This window comes from Seriola aureovittata, chromosome 6 (genome assembly GCF_021018895.1).
Source record: "Seriola aureovittata isolate HTS-2021-v1 ecotype China chromosome 6, ASM2101889v1, whole genome shotgun sequence".
Taxonomy (NCBI): domain Eukaryota; kingdom Metazoa; phylum Chordata; class Actinopteri; order Carangiformes; family Carangidae; genus Seriola; species Seriola aureovittata.
The window spans coordinates 19,824,422-19,836,425 of record NC_079369.1 but is presented as its reverse complement, the minus strand read 5'-3'; the positions used below and the strand labels follow the sequence as shown (position 1 = coordinate 19,836,425).

General features: G+C 38.9%; 1 protein-coding gene and 1 long non-coding RNA gene across 9 annotated transcripts in view; one reads left to right on the top strand and one right to left on the bottom strand.

Moving 5' to 3' along the window:
- sgip1a (SH3GL interacting endocytic adaptor 1a) overlaps positions 1–2,549 on the bottom strand; it is a 73,613-nt gene extending 71,064 nt beyond the window's left edge. For all 7 annotated transcript variants that reach the window (XM_056377780.1, XM_056377785.1, XM_056377786.1 and 4 more), the window contains exon 1: positions 2,411–2,549. The gene's annotated coding sequence lies outside the window, so the exon portion shown is untranslated. The remainder of the gene's footprint in view (positions 1–2,410) is intronic.
- LOC130170491 (uncharacterized) overlaps positions 1,677–12,004 on the top strand; it is an 86,942-nt gene continuing 76,614 nt past the window's right edge. For both annotated transcript variants that reach the window (XR_008828003.1, XR_008828004.1), the window contains exons 1-2: positions 1,677–1,830; positions 3,949–4,078. This is a non-coding gene — a long non-coding RNA (uncharacterized LOC130170491). The remainder of the gene's footprint in view (positions 1,831–3,948; positions 4,079–12,004) is intronic.

The following is a 12,004-nucleotide window of genomic DNA, read 5'->3' as shown; positions in this document are numbered from 1 at the left end:
GATTGTCTCTATTGTGTTTGTAACATTGTCAGTGGTTCAATGATTTCAAATGCCACAGGTGATTCAGGACCCGACAATGTCAAGACTACAGTGGCTTGTATCCCTAAAAGGCACTCCCTTAACTTTCACAAAAACCCTGAAGCCTGATCAGAAACCAGTGTTGTACATTTGGAATTAATGGTTGGAAAGAAGATTTTACATTATGACCTGTGTCCACTCAGCAAGCAGAATCCACGAGTCATCTTATGTGGCATAATCTCGTATAGATATCAGTTACATGTGAAAACTTTAAAAATGTACTATTAAAAAAGCCATAGCAACACAACTGGTACACACACAGTCTTCCTGTTTTCACAAACAATGTGATTTAATTTCCTGAACAGCAGTACCACCTGACAAGTACAAAATACCCAAGCGGTCAATTACCAACAATTATCTTCGACTATAAAAACTATTGCTAGATAACAGTATTACATTTAATATTTCAACTAAAATTACTTTTGCAGGACTATTTATTGGCAAAAAGTGATGGTAAAATACAGCAAGACCCTGCATTATTGTGCATATGACATCTGTACCAGCTTCTAACCCAGCTTTTACACATAATTTCAAATGGGGTGCAAGTAGTTGTACATGTGGCATAGTTTAGGGGGTTTACCACCTATTTCAATTCCATTACTCAGACAAGTATGAGACAGCATGTTTCCTGTTACAAAAAAATGCCAGTTTCCTGTTTCAGTTCTAGGATGCAAGCTCTTCTGTACAGGATCTCCATGGTTACAGGAACATTGCTTAAATCCAAAAATACACAGGCCAGCTCTGGGGGAAGTAGAGTACATCATTCACTGTAAATGAATTTCTGGCAAATTTGTTTTTTTTACTATCACGGATTCCTAGCTATGATATCATTTCCCATAAAGAAATGGACTCACTTTTACTTTCAATGTTCAGATGTGCTCATACACACTATAAAACTGAGTGAACGCAAATTCAGTCTCAACCAAGGTTTTAACCCTAACCCCCTGTTAATTCTCACTCCTGACTCATATGGTGTTTTATGGTAAGCCAAATGCTAAAATAATGAAAAAGGCCCACACTCACTGCTTCTCTATAGCCAGCTACTTTACCAAATTGAGACGGTTCTATGTGAAGGGTATGGATGAATCCACAGGCTACTTCATGTCAAATGTTTTCCAAAATGATCAGCATCCTACTACCTTTACATGTTAAGATTAAGTGGATGACTACTCTGTTTGTAGCTGGCAAGATTTGACCTGAAATAGCTGGCTAACTGTACACCCCCAATTACTATAGCCAGGAAGAGTATTTCCTTTGAATTAATTTAAGGCAAAGCACAGTAAAATATTAGAAATATGCTACAAGGTGGTACCATGATACATTGAACGTGTACCACTTGTGCTCCTAGCTATTTTACAGCTAAAACTGTTGCATTGATGTTTACATTTGAGTCAAAGCTGTTTAACCTAAGACAACTGTTAAGTGTTTTCCTCAAAGATAAACACAACTTACCATCAAATTTTATAGATTTTTCTTTTTATGTCCCTCCTCTTCAGGTGAAACCAAAGCTATTCTTTCTCCTGCAAAATTTCAACTGCTTTTCAAACTGACTGTTTTCCCTTTCGATGATTTTCCTCAGCCAATCAAAAATGGTCGCCGGAAGTGACACATTGTTTGGCCAAGAAAGTGTGTCACTTCCGGCTATCATAACCGTTCAGCCGTTAATTAGTCGTTTGCAAACACTTTGGAATTTTCTCAAGTGTTCCAGTTGGGTCCAAAGTTTTTGGAAATATGCACGTCTTCTAAACAGAGGTAGGTGTTGTGAAATTACCTGTGGGGCTTATATTTAATTTTATTCCAGACATACAAAGGTTTAAACGATGATGTAGCCTTAAGGGTCACAAACTGTTGGTAGACAGTGTTTACATGCAGGACACACAGCTATATTTCAGCAAAGAAAGAAATAAAACAATGAGCTCCTCTTTAACCATAAAGTTAAATAACTCGTTTATGTATTTTTTGCAGGTTATTAATTAGATTATTCATTTGTTCACACCCACGGTGAAGCAGAATAGCTGAATTGGGATTTAAATACCAGGAGTAGGTAAATGTCTGTAGGTAGGTTTTTTTACTGATTGGGGCTGATTCATACACCTGACCGCACAGCCCCATCCTCCGCTCACCCAACTTCTTGGTCAATTAATAATTCATCAAAACCGTCTGGGGAAGTAATTTCCTCCGGCAAAACACAGTATGTTGACGTGCAGTCCAATAGTGTTGCATAACATGGTCGCCTCAGCATCTCCCTGCTCACCCGTATTAGCTTTTTTTTCCCGAAATGTTTGTTACAGCATGTGAGGCGAAAGTTGGCTCGAGAGCATGCAAACTGTACCTGATCTGCGCAATGATCCTCTTCTTTAACCAGTTTGCGGAAAGGGTGATGACCAAGACATGTATACTGTAGCATATTTTATAAATGGTGTGTATCTGACTGCAGGCTACTGTAATGGTCGGCATGCATATTTGACTACGCCTAGATGGTGTTTGTGTGTGAGCACAGGTAGGGGGGCCTGCTGAGACCATCTGCCTCTGGGGCTCTAGAAGACAATATAATAAATCAAGAGAAAGTAAAGTGTACATTTAGATTTTATTAATTTACTCAATTTGAAATACACTTGGATTTCACGAGGTACACCTAGCTAAATGCTAATGCAGTCTAATCCTACTTTGATTAAATTGTTGAAGCTTTTTTAGAGATATGTTGATTCTACTTTTTGATCATTTTGCAGGATGTAGTCTAGTTTCTGGTGCCATTGAACCACAATACAGTACACTATGTTAATAAATAAAAATTTAAAAAAGTTGACCTGCCAGTTATATTTTTATGAATAATTTGGTCTACAAAATGTCAGAAAATTGTGAAAAATTCCTATTACAATTTCTTATACCAGTTGATGAATTGCTTGTTTTGTCAAACCAATAATCCCTTACTGAAAGATATTCAACATATCATAGAAGACTAAGAAAAACTTTTCACATGCAGGAACTCTTAAACAGTCAATTGATGAGCAAAGTTATTGCTGATTAATTTTCTTTTCATCACCTTAATTGATTGTGTAATTGTTTGAGCTCTAATAATACATTATATTTTTATCATATCACAGGGCCATTTCTAGAAAAACTACCCCTTGACTGCAGCCCATTTAGGTCATTGCAAACAGTAATTGTCTCTGATATGTGGCTTGTTTCATGGCCCTATAACCTGGTGTAAGATTAAGTATACTTCTATATGAGCAGCATGAATCTGCGTGTGTCTGTCAGTTTATCTCTGCTGGTACCTGCTGTATGAGACATTGCCTGCATGTGACTGTGGAGATGTTATCCCACATACTGTCTAGAGAACATGTCTCAGTATTCATCTCTGGCACAGTTGCCATGGCAACCTGATCGACAGAGAGGACTCGGTCGTCCCTGTGATACGATGACAGAGAAAAAACCCTGTCAAAATCCCAATTCACTGCATCTCCTCTCTCTCTCTCTCTCTCTCTCGCCCACACAATTGAACACACCCAGATCAACTTATTGAGGGAATACTGCCTATCTACTATTAACTGCTGCTTAAGGTAGCTCAGTAGTCTTACCTTCAATAACGGGCACATTCCAGTCGAAGAATAAATCCAGAAAATCCTATATCTTGATTTTTAACATAAAATTGGCAGAGATATGTGCTGTACTGAGTGCTATTCAGTATTTTTATTTTGGTGAAAGTTTTATTTTGGTGAAATTGGTACTAAGCACTTATTGCTGCTGCTGCCCTGCATCTAACACTGTACATTTGTCAGTCAAACAGTGTGATTTTGTTGAGATATAGACCACACTGCAATTTTTCTTGAACTTAAGTTTGAGGTCTCTTTTCTTTATTTAACTCAGAACCCTGGCACCGCCGCTGCTATATACATGGAACTCATCACCTCCTGTGCACCAGAAGTCCTTTCCTGTTAGGACTGATCAACATGTTCAAAACAAAGTCCAAGATGTCTTCAACCACAACTTTTACAAGGTTTGTGGAAAACATTATCCCTCCTCTTCTCTGCTCTTCTCTCCCCAGTTCTACTCTATATGCAGTCCTACCAAGGCAGTATTTCCCCTATGTAGATTTTGTAGTACTAATTTACTGCACTAACCCTACTATAACTATAGTTTATTATTGCATATTGTAATTCTGTGTTTCTAGTATTTCTAGTCCTAGTCCTGTATCATCTATACTCTGTGACACTGGAAGAGAGATCACTCTTGTTTTCCTATTCCTGATATTTTTCCTATTTATTTTTTCACAAGTTGAGGGTGTTGTTGTTGCTGTGCAGCTTGTTAAGTCCTTTGGGACAAACTTATGGGTCATAAAAATTAATTTGACCTGACAAGAAGGACCCTCCAGGGTAATGCTGTTGGCAACTCCTGGCAAAAAATATTATTTGTGATGTTAGAGTTGCCTAGTGGTCAGAGAATGAGTTCTTAAACAAGATGACCCTGGTTCAAGTCCTGTAGCTGACCCGTGTGTGCCTGCCATTAACTATAAATGCTCTGAAGTACACAAGATTACTGGAAGGAATGGCATTACGGGAGAACAATGAGTGAAAGACACACACACGTATGTCATCACACAGGCTCTCACGCAAGTCAAAAAATTGTTCCCATGTGCTGCAGACCTCTATGATTTGGGAAGGGTGCGTGAGAGCAACAAATGATTTATAAAGTTTAGAGTAATATAACCAAAGGGCTCGGTGACACAGCTGTGGAAGAACCAGAGAAAAGGGAAACAGAAACGACTGTGAAATTGGTCACGCTATGGAACAACACACATTCCTCATTCTAGATCTCAGCTAGGGGTTCCCCCCCCCCCCCCCCCAATCTTTCTATGGAGTGAACAATTGAGACGATTACTCACTGTATTCAGCAGACTGGTCGAGGGCAGGCAGGTCACACCTTAGCCTTCTCTAGGTGACTGGGTTGACGTTAGAGTGTGTTTTTTATTTAGCCCATGAATCTGTAGAAGCATGCATGTCTTCTAACATACTAAGTAGTTTGTACCTGTGATAAACAGCGCAATCCAAACAGAAGTTGACATTAATCTATGCTTTTGAAAGCATTTTAAACCTAATACAAAGGTATCAGCTAAGTTTTCTGAACCATTGTTTTGTCTGTGTATTAGCAGGATTTGGGGCCAGTGTCTATGGCCTGTCAAATATTCAGCCCACAGAGCAAATCCTATTATTATCTCAGACTTATTAATCGCATGTCTTTGCCCTGCCTGTTCCCAGAGTTTGAGTTGATTTGAGGAAAATGCATTTCTAATATAGAACTTTATGATACTACATTGTGCTGCAGTAAACATAAGGAATTAGTTAAATGACAACCTCACCATGTTGTTGTGTGCAAACTGTAACTGTATCCCCGACTCATCATGGTGACTACCCAAACCTTACTAACCAACTCAATTTAAAGCAGATAGTTTCCAAGAGGAGAACATGCTTCTCTCTGGAACCAGGTGTGGAGCTCTCAGCCTCCACCTCCACCACCCCGCTGCTCTTCCTAAGCTGGGGCCTAATGTCATAACTTGAACCTCATTTTAACCAGTGCTGTCCTATCGATGTGCTGCAGCATGTTAGACACTTCTCGTTCACATGTTTGTGAGCAACACGGGATGCCTCATCAGACATTGCCAGGGCTCCGGTTACAATCTAGAAGTGTTCGCTTATATCCCCAAAATGCTGCCAGCTGTGTCCACCTGTTCTCTCATCACTTTAGCAAGCACAATGAGGACTCGCTGAGGTTCTTTAAACAGGCTGTCAGTGGCGTTTCTCTGCACCCTCAGCCACTTCATCATCTCTCCTCTAATTGGCTCGGTGGATATAAATAGCCACATGCATCCATCGTGAGACTGATTTACTTGCTTCACTTACAAGGTTAATACAGCCTCAGGGGACCTGAGAGGGGCATCATGTTGCCTTTTTTCCTGGAAGCTACATAGCAACAACAAAAACGGACAAGTGTAACTGCTAATTTTTGTCTTGTACTAATTTATTTGGTTGTCTGTCGTTACTGTTTTCACCGCTCAGTTTTGCTCATTGACTGACGGTATAGGAGGACTGGCTAAATGACACAATCATGAGACAAACGTTTAAAGGAATTATTTCATTTAGAGATTTTCTCCCGTATTTCTCTTAGTCTCTCATTTTTTCTCTTATTTCATACAAGTCAGTATATTGAAAGAAACGGTCTCATTGTGAAAAATAAACTTTTTTATTTATTATCTGCCATTTCCACGAGATCGCTCGAAAACTCTTAATGCTAATTAAAATCAGTTACCAGGCTTGTCACTTCTAACAGTGTATTCCTCTGAGAGCAGCAGTAGCAGTATTTGACCCAGCTGGCCCTACAGCCAGTTATAAAACCACAATGACGCAAAAGCAGGGGCCACATAATTTGCATTAAAAGAGAAGATATTTAACCCTACATGGTCACAATAAGTGAAGGCTGTTACATAAAGCCAGCACTGAAAAGACACTTTGTGTGATATCTCAATTCAGGTTCACAAAGTTTTCCTTATTTCAGCTACCCTGTGCCAAGTTATAAAATCAGTGCAAGGGTTGAATTCCTGAAAATTAACGATCCTGCACACAGACAGCAGGAGGTTGCCCTTGTCTTAGACGGCCATTAACCCCTGACAAACATACCTCTGCTCCACATGTTTATGATTTCAAAAATAGCTCTTTAAGACTTTATTTTTCATTTGGACTCTTAATTAACTCTATTGACATCGAAGTCTGGTCTAATTAAATGTACCTGAATGTATGTGTGTTTTTGCACACTTAACTGTGCTGTAGATTAAATTAATCTTCCTCAATAGCCAGAATTTTTTTGCAAATTTATTAAAAATCAACAACTGGAATCTTTCAGTTATAAAAGTATTCAGACCCTTAATTCAGTACTTGGTAGAAGCCCCTATGGCAGCAATTACAGCTTCCAGTCGTCTTGGCTTAGTGTCTACAGGCTTTGCACATCTGGATTTAGGCAGTTTATCCCATTCTTCCTGGCAGATCCTCTCAAGCTTCAGCAGATTGGATGGGAAGGGTCTTTGAACTCCCATCGTCAGGTTTCTCCACAGATGTTCTATGAGGGTTAAGTCTGGGCTTTGGCTGGGTCACTCAAGGACAGTCAGACTTGTCATGAAGCTACTCCAGTGTTGTCTTGGTTGTATGTTTCCGATCATTGTCATTGTCATTCTGTCTAGCTACTCTTCCATAAAGACCTGGTTTAGGAGTGCTGCTGGTATGGTTGTCTTTCTGGCAGGTTCTCGTATCTCTGCAGAGGAGATCTGTAACCCCTCGTAAAGTGACCGTTGGTAGTCTTTGTCACCTCCTTATTCCCGGTTATTCAGGTTGGCTGGACAGCCACCTTTTTATGATTCTTCCCATTTCACAATTATTGAGGCCACTGTGCTCCTGCGAACACTCAAAGCTTTAGAAATAGTTTTATGCCCTTGCCCTGATCTATGCCAATTTTATTACTCCGCATTTCTGACACTCACTGAACAGAGTAGACAAACACAGGTATGTCTCTCGCTTGGCATTACTGTCCACTTTGTCCAAAAAGTTGCCAAACTTGTGGGTAGGTCCTCTTTTTTTTTTTCTTTTTTTTTTTTTAAACACTTAATTTATTGACAAAAGTTGGCAACAGTGCAGGCTGCAAATGCTGCTCTAATAGAAACATTTTGAAGGAGCAACAGCTAATGGGGAAACCCAACCTAGTCACGTGGCATTTGACTGACCAGTGGTGGAACTATGATCACTCAACTCTGTCTCAGTCATCAGTTAGTCATGGACATTCACAGTTACAGGGCCAGCTCTGCTTTTGAGTCCAGCCAATAACTCTGAACCCCTGTTCTCACTTTGTCATTGTGGGTTATGAAATGTGGACTGATGGGTAAAACTTGCAATTTTAGCCATTTGAAATTAAATCTACAACACAATAAAGTGTACAAAAAGTAAAGGGGTCTGAATACGTAAATACATGCTTTACTGCCAGGCTTTTGTATCATGATGAGCTGTGCCTCTACAGACAGCTGCAAAAGGCTAAAAATCAACATCTGGGAAAAATTAAACCTAGTTCAAGTGACGCACATACTCTTATGTAATGACGTTTATGTTGACACCCAAATTTGCAATTTATTTTAGGGATTGGCTTGAAGCTTTTATGTTCCAGAAACAGTTGACATGCAAAATAGCTTGCTTTATCTTGAGTTGATAATGGAGAGTTTCATTTTTGTTCAAGCAAAGATGTCTTTTAAACTGCCACAGCTAAAATCTAACCACAGTTCTATGTAGATTTACAGAATAAAGACTCTAAGAAATTCACATTTGTCACTGCACCATTGTGAAATAACAATGCGGGGGCTCAGGAGCCTTAAATTTAATTACCCGACATCTCAATTAGGCCTTCGTCTATTCAGTTTAAAGAGTTACATCAGCTGTTCTCTCCCTCTCTATCCCCTGTGTGAGTGTGTGCGTCTTTCGTCTCTTATGAAAGTCGTCTAAACAAATTGTTTTTTCACTTGATCAACAGTTGAGAGCTAGTTGCTTTTTGAGAATTTCGCCAATGGAGTTTATACTTATTACAAGTCCAGTTTATCGTATTTCAGGAATTTACAACAAATAAGTGGCAGTATCTTAAACTATAAAAACTAAGGTTAATCACTGCACTATCATCAAAACATAATACGTAATTCTGAAAAATTGTGGCCAAATTTGTGTTGGAAAGAGGTTGAATATCCTCTTACTACACTGACAGAACTTAAAGCTTATTTTTAAACGAGAGGCATCTTAGTCACTGGTTAAGATGAGATTCTTTCAAGTGTATACACCTACTCTCTCCTTGTCTTTTTTTTTTCTCTTGTGTCTCATTCATTCACATGCAGAAGACACAATGGGGGATTCTAAAGCCTTCTGCAAATTCACTATTATCTCCTGAGCTAAACATTTCCTTTTCTGGACTGAAAATATCCTTCATCTTTTTCCCTGTGCCCCACAGGGGAGCAGTTAAGTGGTGTCATTTACGTAGACTGGTGGGAAATGGTTTGCTCTGTTTTTAGCTTTATTAAATAAGTTAGCCATGCACGTTGTCCTCAGTGCCTTCGAAAAGGAGTGACAGGGGAGATCTCCTGTCCCATATGTCAGTCAATCTTTCTTTCGTCACATGTACGCAAGTAGTTTCATCAACTCAAATCTCTTGCTTCTACAAGGTTATGTCACAGGCAAGATGAGGAGAGATTTCCACAGTGGCAAGTAGGAGAGAAGGACAGAGAGGTGGAGTAAATTGGAGGACAATGGAATATATTCAAGGAGAGGAGGCACGTGAAAATTCAAGGATAAGAGCGATGCAAATAGCAAATGAGAGGAGCACAGAGGGTGAGAATAAAATAACAGACCCTGGTGATATAATTCACTCATGATTCTCTTTTAAAGTAAGGTTGGAGTGGATACAAGGGCAGACAGCCTCAGAGCTCTTATCGTCTATCACTACGAAATTGGATATGAAGGGTCATGGTTAGAAATTACACAAGCCTCTTACCCATGTCATGAAGTTTTTTAGATTAGGTTTGAACGATTCCTCCCCAGTCAGTGGTCTAAAAATAGACAGTAATGATTTTTGGAGATGGGACCAAGCATAACTGATCAGTGCCCAGATTTATTGAGTTTCATCCTGTTTTGGACATGATGGAATTGGAAAGAATATGTTTAGAATATTTTATTATGCTATTTTGTTCGGCTCTGAAGTCATTTGCTAAGAAGCCACAAGAAATACAGTGATGTAAGACTGTCACACCTATGATCACTTTGCAAGACTGGCCTAATTATGTTTTTAAAGACAGAAATAGTTGCAGTCAATACAGTAAAATTACTACTTGCACAATGTTGTGTTCCATGGGACTTTCCCCAAAGTGTATTAGTCCATAGACCCTCCAATCTAACTATTAATTTGTGGAAAATTAGTCACAAACAGAACATTCCTGGAAATATTGCTTCACCAAGCATTTTAGCCTTCTCACCCTGGCTCAATTCAAGGTCCCAATTATTATACAAACCAACTTAACAATGTAGCAATAAAACTGCTTAACAACTCAGCGTCCACATCCTTCTCAGTTAATGTTAGTGGGGAGGCACTGCAGGAGGCACTGCAAAAAAGCAGGAAGCAGGTTGATGTTTGAAGTTGAAACTACTTCCATGCCTCCAACCTCCAACGAGGTTGCACAATCCCATGAAGCTTTTATTTTAATTAAAAATTGTTTTAAAACTTTTTGTCTGGTCTTGGATCAGCTCCAAATAGTATTAGATTAGTCATGCTTCTTGGAAGAATTTTTGAAGAATATCTAAATCCTGTATGGAAATATTAGGGCCTTGTAGAAATTATTGTGTGTAAAAAGTTATGGCAGTTCATGAGACACAGACCAGACAAAGGAAAAGTTGTAAAAATGGCAAGGGATGTGTTTTTGCCCCATAGGATATGTTGTGAACCAAGAAAAGGAAGTTATGAGCCAAAATGTTAAGTGCCTCATGAATAGCCACATGGTAGCCCTATCTGCACCACATTTAAACTGATCCATTTTGCCTTATGGTCAAAGTTACGGCCAATTTTGCCAAAATCTGATGAGTAAATTTTGAGATACTGTGCAAGTTAACGAGAAATACGAGACTGAAAGCATACTATTCCCTCAGCTGAGGTTATAACTTTTGTGTCCGCAGTGGGGAAATCACACTATATAATAAACACATTTCTGTCATGAAGGGAGAGGTTCTCCTGCAGTTAGCTCACAGCTGTACAACAAAATAGTGCAATTTTTGTTTGATGCCTTTTTGACGTTAGTACCCTGATTGACGTTATTATTGAAGAGATGACATGATCATCTACTGTGTATGTTGGAGGGGGCTTTCCTTGCAAGGTATCTGAGTGTAGCGTGTTTGTGTCTATGTGTGTACATATCAACACACGCAAAAATTAACACTGTTTGTGTTGTGTGTGTGTGTATATGTTAGGGCCTTATGTCATATCAGGACAGTCCTGTCAGATTGTGTGTAGGCTGTGGTGCTGACCCTGTATCACACAGTGTTCCCATCTCAGCACATTAGAGCCAAACCTCTGTGATGATGCAGCAAACGCAGTGACATCAAATAAAATGAAGACATAGTACACATGTACTAACACACACTATAATATCATTTCAATTATATTTGACTTTCCAGCACTGTCCTGAAGATTGAGGTTGATGCTGTTGTTTCACAGGATGGGCCAGGGTCTGCTGACCTTTACTGGCTTTATGATAATTTTTTATTTAGATTGTGGTTGACTGACTGTGGGAACATAAATACAGAACCATATTGTCAGACTATTATTTAGTATTCCTGTATTTGTCTAATGGCATTCCACTAAATCAGTCTTAGAGAGCACAATCTTGCGCATAGAAAGGTGTAAGAGATGCATCTATGTGATGAAAAATTAATCAATTAATTGACCAGTTGACTGACAGAAAATGATTTGACATGTTTGAGCTTTTCTGTTTTATATTATTATTAATGATCTATGTAATCTAGTTTTAACTTATTTTAATTATGTTATCCTAGTAGGAATATCTGATTTAACAAATAATAACAAAAAGAGACGATTAAAGAAAATTAATTGATAAGGAAAATAGCCTGCAGTTGCAGCCCTAAATCTGCACATTTATTTTGTACCTCTTATTTGCATGTTTGATGAAACTGATTTAAACATTTTAAATGAAATTTCACTGTGTTGCAGTGTAATCTAATTGAGTAGTGATATTTGCATGTTTTGGGAATGGAAGTGTTATTAGGACTGTAAATTGGTTCACAGCTCTTTGGACTGTTTGGGTGTCAGGAGCAACACAGGCCTCTAGGGGCCACAAGCAGGGAAT